Source organism: Oncorhynchus keta, unplaced genomic scaffold, assembly GCF_023373465.1.
Source record: "Oncorhynchus keta strain PuntledgeMale-10-30-2019 unplaced genomic scaffold, Oket_V2 Un_contig_9242_pilon_pilon, whole genome shotgun sequence".
NCBI classification, from domain to species: Eukaryota; Metazoa; Chordata; class Actinopteri; order Salmoniformes; family Salmonidae; genus Oncorhynchus; species Oncorhynchus keta.
Genome location: NW_026290445.1, coordinates 3,828 through 11,983, shown reverse-complemented (window position 1 = coordinate 11,983; position 8,156 = coordinate 3,828). Strand labels below are relative to the sequence as shown.

General features: G+C 44.8%; 1 long non-coding RNA gene across 1 annotated transcript; it reads left to right on the top strand.

Moving 5' to 3' along the window:
- Positions 1-6,142: 6,142 nt before the first annotated feature.
- Positions 6,143-7,060, top strand: LOC127927060 (uncharacterized). The gene is made up of 3 exons (XR_008126015.1): positions 6,143-6,223; positions 6,579-6,627; positions 6,928-7,060. It is a non-coding gene; the product is annotated as an uncharacterized LOC127927060 (long non-coding RNA).
- The last annotated feature ends 1,096 nt before the right edge of the window (positions 7,061-8,156 follow it).

The following is an 8,156-nucleotide window of genomic DNA, read 5'->3' as shown; positions in this document are numbered from 1 at the left end:
CCTAACCCTAACCCTCTTTATCACAGAGCATCACCTAATCCTAACCTAATCCTCTTTATAGGAGAGCATCGCCTAATCCTAACCTAATCCTCTTTATCACAGAGCATCACCCTAATCCTAACCTAACCTAATCCTCTTTATGACAGAGCATCACCTAATCCTAATCTAACCTAATCTTTATCACAGAGCATCGCCCTAATCCTAACCCTAATCCTCTTTATCACAGAGCATCGCCTAATCCTAACCTAATCCTCTTTATCACAGAGCATCGCCTAATCCTAACCTAATCCTCTTTATCACAGAGCATTGTCCTAATCCTAATCCTCTTTATCACAGAGCATCGCCCTAATCCTAATCCTCTTTATCGGAGAGCGTCGCCTAATCCTAATCCTCTTTATCACAGAGCATCGCAGCCTAATCCTCTTTATCGGCAGAGCGTCGCCTAATCCTAATCCCAATCCTCTTTATCACAGAAAAAAAGCATCGAGCAAACTTAATCCTAATCCTCTTTATCGGAGAGAAGTCAGCCTAATCCTAATCCTCTTTATCACAGAGCATCGCCTTAATCCTAATCCTCTTTATAGGAGAGCATCTCCTAATAATCCTAATCCTCTTTATCACAGAGCATCGCCCCTAATCCTAACCCTAACCCTCTTTATCACAGAGCATCACCCTAATCCTAACCTAATCCTCTTTATTACAGAGCATCACCTAATCCTAACCTAACCTAATCCTCTTTATGACAGAGCATCACCTAATCCTAATCCTAACCTAATCTTTATCACAGAGCATCACCCTAATCCTTAATCCTAACCCTAATCCTCTTTATGACAGAGCATCACCTAATCCTAATCCTAACCTAATCTTTATCACAGAGCATCGCCTAATCCTTAATCCTAACCTAATCCTTTATCACAGAGCATATTCAGATAGGGATCAGAGAGGACAGGCGTCCCAAATCACCTAACCCTAATCCTCTTTGTAACCCTAATCCTAACCATAATCCTAACCCTAATCCTAACCATAATCCTAACCCTACTGACTAGAGCTCTATGGGGTGTCACGCAGAGGAATCCTTCCAGGAACAGACTGGTGATCATGGTAACATGGTCTATATTAATGTGATTATCACACTCATTATTGATGTGGTAACCACTTTTTAATCACATCTCATATCTCTCTATGTTCTATTTCATTATCTCTCTCCTCTCACCCTCTCTCCTTTCTCTCTATCCTCCCCCTCTCTTTCTCTCAGTCAAATCTCTCAATCTAATCCTCTTCTCTCCCCTTTCTCTCGCTCTAATCCCCTCTCTCTTTATCCCAGTCTATATCTCCCTCTAATCCTCTCTTTCCTCTCTCCCCTTTCTTTCTCTTTTAGCACCCCTCTCTCTTTCTCTCTCTCTACCTCCCCTCTCTCTTTCTCAGTCTATATCTCTCCCTCTGTCCTCTTTCTCGCTCTCCCTTTATCACAGACCTACCCCTAATCTTTCTCTCTCTCTACCTAACCCTAATCTCTTTATCTCAGAGCATCACTCCTCTGTCCTCTCTTTCTCTCTCTCCCCTTTCTTTCTCTTTACCTATCCCCTCTCTCCTTTCTCTCCTACCTCCCCCTCTCTCTCTTTCTCTCAGTCTATCTCTCCCTAATCCTAATTTCTCTCTCTCCCTTTTCTTTATCTTTATCACCCAGCATCTCTCTCTCACTCTTAACCTAATCCTAATCTTTCCCACAGAGCCCTCCCCCAGTTCAGATAGGGATCAGAGAGGACAGGCGTCCCAAATGTCACCATAACCTAATCCCCCCTAATCTCTCTCCATAATCCTAACCCTCTAATCCTAACCTAACTCCCTCCCCCTCTGACTCTCTCTCTGTGTTCCCGTGAGTCACTCCTCTTTAAAACTGTTCAGTGTGACTGCAGGCCAAGATTCCACAGTATAAGGAACTGTAAAATCTCACAGAGCGACCGACTGACTGGAATAAAGGCACAAGGCATATTTTCCCTTCTTCTACTTCTTCTACTTCTTCTTCTATTACAATACAATAGCCAGTGACCAGAATGCATTGGGACAGCTGATGAGGAGGATATTATTCATAATCAGGGGTTGTTAAAATAACCCAGGGATGGAAAACAAGCTCAGAGACCTTGAACAACGGTTAACACAGACAGATCTTTTCAACACACCGTGAATTGACATGAATTAATGAATTATATCCTTATCGCTAAATCACGTTGAATTACAGGCGACTTTTAGAGAGTGAAAGTAATTCTGACAGCTGCCCACAAAAAAACACATTATTATAAACTTGTTTGTGTGGCTTCCTTCTCTACGTTAACTACACTTCCCTTCTCTCTTTGACTACACTTCCCTTCTCTACGTTGACTACACTTCCCTTCTCTCGTTGACTACACTTCCCTTCTCTACGTTGACTACACTTCCCTTCTCTCGTTGACTACACTTCCCTTCTCTCGTTGACTCACTTCTTCTCCCTCTTCCTCTCTCTTGACTACACTTCCCTTCTCTATCTTGACTACACTTCCCTTCTCTCGTTGACTACACTTCCCTTCTCTCGTTGACTACACTTCCCTTCTCTCGTTGACTACACTTCCCTTCTCTCGTTGACTACACTTCCCTTCTCTGTTGACTACACTTCCCTTCTCTACGTTGACTACACTTCCCTTCTCTACGTTGACTACACTTCCCTTCTCTACGTTGACTACACTTCCCTTCTCCCGCCCCTACACTTCCCTTCTCTCGTTGACTACACTTCCCTTCTCTACGTTGACTACACTTCCTTCTTCTAAAACTGACTACACTTCCCTTCTCTCGTTGACTACACTTCCCCTGACTACACTTCCCTTCTCTCGTATGAGGACACTTCCCTTCTCTACGTCGACTACGCTTCCTTCTCTACGTTGACTACGGCATATTTTCTCTTCGTTGACTACACTTCCCTTCTCTTTGTTGACTACAACTACAATTCCCCTCTCGTTGACTACACTTCCCTTCTCTACGTTGACTACAGGATTTATTCATCTCACGTTGACTACACTTCCCTTCTCTACGGATGACTACACTTCCTTCTCTACGTTGACTACACTTCCCTTCTCTTTTCAACACACCGTGAACTACACTTCCTTTCTGTTGACTACACTTCCTTCTCTACGTTGACTACACTTCCTTTTCTTTGTGAAAGTACTACACTTCCCTTCTCTTTGTTGACTACACTTCCCTTCTCTACGTTGACTACGCTTCCCTTCTCTTTGTTGACTACACTTCCCTTCTCTTTGTTGACTACACTTCCCTTCTCTACGTTGACTACACTTCCCTTCTCTTGTTGACTACACTTCCCTTCTCTTTTCTCGTTGACTACACTTCCCTTCTCTACGTTGACTACACTTCCCTTCTCTTTGACTACACTTCCCTTCTCTACGTTGACTACACTTCCCTTCTCTACGTTGACTACACTTCCCTTCTCTACGTTGACTACACTTCCCTTCTCTACGTTGACTACACTTCCCTTCTCTACGTTGACTACACTTCCCTTCTCTACGTTGACTACACTTCCCTTCTCTACGTTGACTACACTTCCCTTCTCTACATTGACTACACTTCCCTTCTCTACGTTGACTACACTTCCCTTCTCTACGTTGACTATACTTCCCTTCTCTACGCTGACTACACTTCCCTTCTCTACGTTGACTACACTTCCCTTCTCTTTGTTGACTACACTTCCCTTCTCTCGACTACACTTCCTTCTCTACGTTGACTACACTTCCCTTCTCTACGTTGACTACAATTCCCTTCTCTCACGTTGACTACACTTCCCTTCTCTACGTTGACTACACTTCCCTTCTCTCGTTGACTACACTTCCCTTCTCTATGTTGACTACACTTCCCTTCTCTACGTTGACTACGCTTCCCTTCTCTACGTTGACTACACTTCCTTCTCTACGTTGACTACGCTTCCCTTCTCTACGTTGACTACGCTTCCCTTCTCTATGTTGACTACACTTCCTTCTCTATGTTGACTACACTTCCCTTCTCTATGTTGACTACACTTCCTTCTCTACGTTGACTACACTTCCCTTCTCTACGTTGACTACACTTCCCTTCTCTACATCGACTACACTTCCCTTCTCTATGTTGAACTACACTTCCCTTCTCTACGTTGACTACACTTCCCTTCTACTTGACTACACTTCCTTCTCTATGTCAACTACACTTCCCTTCTCTACGCCGACTACACTTCCCTTCTCTCGTTGACTACACTTCCCTTCTCTACGTTGACTACACTTCCCTTCTCTACGTTGACTACACTTCCCTTCTCTACGTTGACTACACTTCCCTTCTCTACGTTGACTACACTTCCCTTCTCTACGTTGACTACACTTCCCTTCTCTACGTTGACTACTACTTCCCTTCTCTACGTTGACTACACTTCCCTTCTCTACGTTGACGACACGGTAATTATTGGGGTCAAATGTGTCTCCACTTTTGTGGATTGGGGTGATCAGTCCTTGGTTCCAAATATTGGGGAAGATGCCAGAGCTGAGGATGATGGTAAAGAGTTTAAATATAGCCAATTGGAATGTGTTTTCAGTGAGGATACCATCAACACCACAGTCCTTTTTGGGTTTGAGGGTTTGTATTTTGTCCTGTAATTCATTCAAGGTAATTGGAGAGTCCAGTGGGTTCTGGTCGTCTTTAATAGTTGATTCTTCGCTGTGTATTTGATCATGTAGATGTTTTTGCTGTTTGTTCTTTGTTATAGAGACAAAAAGATTGGAGAAGTGGTTTATCCACACATCTCCATTTTGGATAGATAATTCTTCGTGTTGTTGTTTGTTTAGTGTTTTCCAATTTTCCCAGAAGTGGTTAGAGTCTATGGATTCTTCAATTGCATTGAGCTGATTTCTGACATGCTGTTCCTTCTTTTTCCGTAGGGTATTTCTGTATTGTTTTAGTGATTCACCATAATGAAGGCGTAGACTCAGGTTTCCTCCTCTCCTGTCTCTCTCTCTCTTCTTTTCTCTCCCATCTCCTGTCTCTCTCTCTCCCTCTCTTCTTCTCTCTCCCATCTCCTGTCTCCCTCTCTCTCTCTCTTCTTCTCTCCCATCTCCTGTCTCTCTCTCTTCTCCCCTGTCTCTCTTCTCCCTCTCTCCTGTCTCTCTCTCCCTCTCTTCTTCTCTCTCCCATCTCCTGTCTCTCTCTCTCCATCTCTTCTTCTCTCCCATCTCCTGTCTCTCTCTCTCCCTCTCTCATTCTCTCTCCCATCTCCTGTCTCTCTCTCTCTCTCTCTCCTTCTCTCTCCTGTCTCTCTCTATCTTTCTATACAGTCTGTGCAGTAGCATGTGGCTGAGATGTTTCTGCTTTGAGTAAAGCACAGACAGGAAACCACATGTTTGAGATCTCCTGCAAGGCCCCACAGGTCCCACGCTACACCACACTACACTGTCTCCATCGACCTCTACCTCTACCTCTCACAGGGCTGGAGGAGATAGGTCCCACACTATTCTACACTGTCTACCTCTACCTCTACGTCTCACAGGGCTGGAGGAGATAGGGCTCACACTATTCTACACTGTCTACCTCTACCTCTCACAGGGCTGGAGGAGATAGGGCTCACACTATTCTACACTGTCTACCTCTACCTCTACGTCTCACAGGGCTGGAGGAGATAGGGCCACACTATTCTACACTGTCTACCTCTACCTCTACACAGGGCTGGAGGAGATAGGGCTATTCTACACTGTCTACCTCTACCTCTCACAGGGCTGGAGGAGATAGGTCTCACACTATTCTACACTGTCTACCTCTACCTCTCACAGGGCTGGAGGAGATAGGTCTCTTAGATGAATTGACAGATACAGTAGGTACAGTGAGAAGGTACTCACAAACAGAATAAGGGTATTAGATGAATTGACTGATACAGTAGGTATGTATGTAAGGTACTCACTAACAGAATAAGGGTATTAGATGAATTGACTGATACAGTAGGTATGTAAGGTACTCACTAACAGAATAATGGTATTAGATGAATTGACTGATACAGTAGGTACAGTATGTAAGGTACTCACTAACAGAATACGGGTATTAGGTTGATGATAGATGAACTCACTAACAGAATACAGTATTAGATGTTGACTGATACAGTAGGTATGTAAGGTACTCACTAACAGAATAAGGGTATTAGATGAATTGACAGATACAGTAGGTATGTAAGGTACTCACTAACAGAATAAGGGTATTAGATGAATTGACTGATACAGTAGGTATGTAAGGTACTCACTAACAGAATAAGGGTATTAGATGAATTGACTGATACAGTAGGTACAGTATGTAAGGTACTCACTAACAGAATAATGGTATTAGATGAATTGACTTACAGTAGGTGTGAAGGTACTCACTAACAGAATAAGGGTATTAGATGAATTGACAGATACAGTAGGTATGTAAGGTACTCACTAACAGAATAAGGGTATTAGATTAATTGACAGATACAGTAGGTATGTAAGGTACTCACTAACAGAATAAGGGTATTAGATGAATTGACAGATACAGTAGGTACAGTATGTAAGGTACTCACTAACAGAATAATGGTATTAGATGAATTGACTGATACAGTAGGTATGTAAGGTACTCACTAACAGAATAAGGGTATTAGATGAATTGACTGATACAGTAGGTACAGTATGTAAGGTACTCACTAACAGAATACGGGTATTAGATGAATTGACTGATACAGTAGGTACAGTATGTAAGGTACTCACTAACAGAATAAGGGTATTAGATGAATTGACTGATACAGTAGGTATGTAAGGTACTCACTAACAGAATAAGGGTATTAGATGAATTGACAGATACAGTAGGTATGTAAGGTACTCACTAACAGAATAAGGGTATTAGATGAATTGACAGATACAGTAGGCGTGAGAAGGTACTCACCGGGAGCGAAGGCCAGGTTATCGTTACACTCCTCCTCAGTACAGGAGCAGATGAACAACGGTCCTCCAGAGCTCTTCTTCTCTTTCATGGAACACGTAGAGCTGTTGTAGTCATCCAGCTCGACGCCGTACAGAGGCTTGGAGGGGTCATGACACAGAGTCTCGATGCTGTAGTTACTGTCATTCTTCCTCCTGGAGAGAATGGAGAGAGAGAGAGCGAGAGAGAGAGTCAGACAGACAGAGAGACAGACACACACAGACAGAGAGATCGTAAGATACACAGACAGAGAGACAGACACAGACAGAGAGTTGGAGACTGACCCAGACCCCCCCCCTCCCTATCCACTATAACCCTACCAGATGGAGACTGACCCAGACCCCCTCTCCACCATAATCCTACCAGATGCAGACTGACCCAGACCCCCCTCTCCACCATAATCCTACCAGATGCAGACTGACCCAGACCCCCCCCTCTCCACCATAATCCTACCAGATGGAGACTGACCCAGACCCCCCTCTCCACCATAATCCTACCAGATGGGACTGACCCAGACCCCCCTCTCCACCATAATCCTACCAGATGGAGACTGACACAGACCTCCCCCTCTCCACCGTAATCCTACCAGATGGAAACTGACACAGACCCCCCTCCACTGTAATCCTACCAGATGGAGACTGACCCAGCCCCCCCTCCACTGTAACCCTACCAGATGGAGACTGACCCAGACCCCCCCCACCGTAATCCTACCAGATGGAGACTGACACAGACCCCCCTCCACTGTAACCCTACCAGATGGAGACTGACCCAGACCCCCCTCCACCGTAATCCTACCAGATGGAGACTGACACAGACCCCCCCTCCACTGTAATCCTACCAGATGGAGACTGACCCAGACCCCCCTCTCCACCGTAATCCTACCAGATGGAGACTGACCCCCCCCTCTCCACTGTAATCCTACCAGATGCAGACTGACCCAGACCCCCTCTCACCATAATCCTACCAGATGCAGACTGACCCAGACCCCCCTCTCCACCATAATCCTACCAGATGGAGACTGACCCAGACCCCCCTCCACCATAATCCTACCAGATGGAGACTGACACAGACCCCCCTCCACTGTAATCCTACCAGATGGAGACTGACCCAGACCCCCCTCTCCACCGTAATCCTACCAGATGGAGACTGACCCCCTCTCCACTGTAATCCTACCA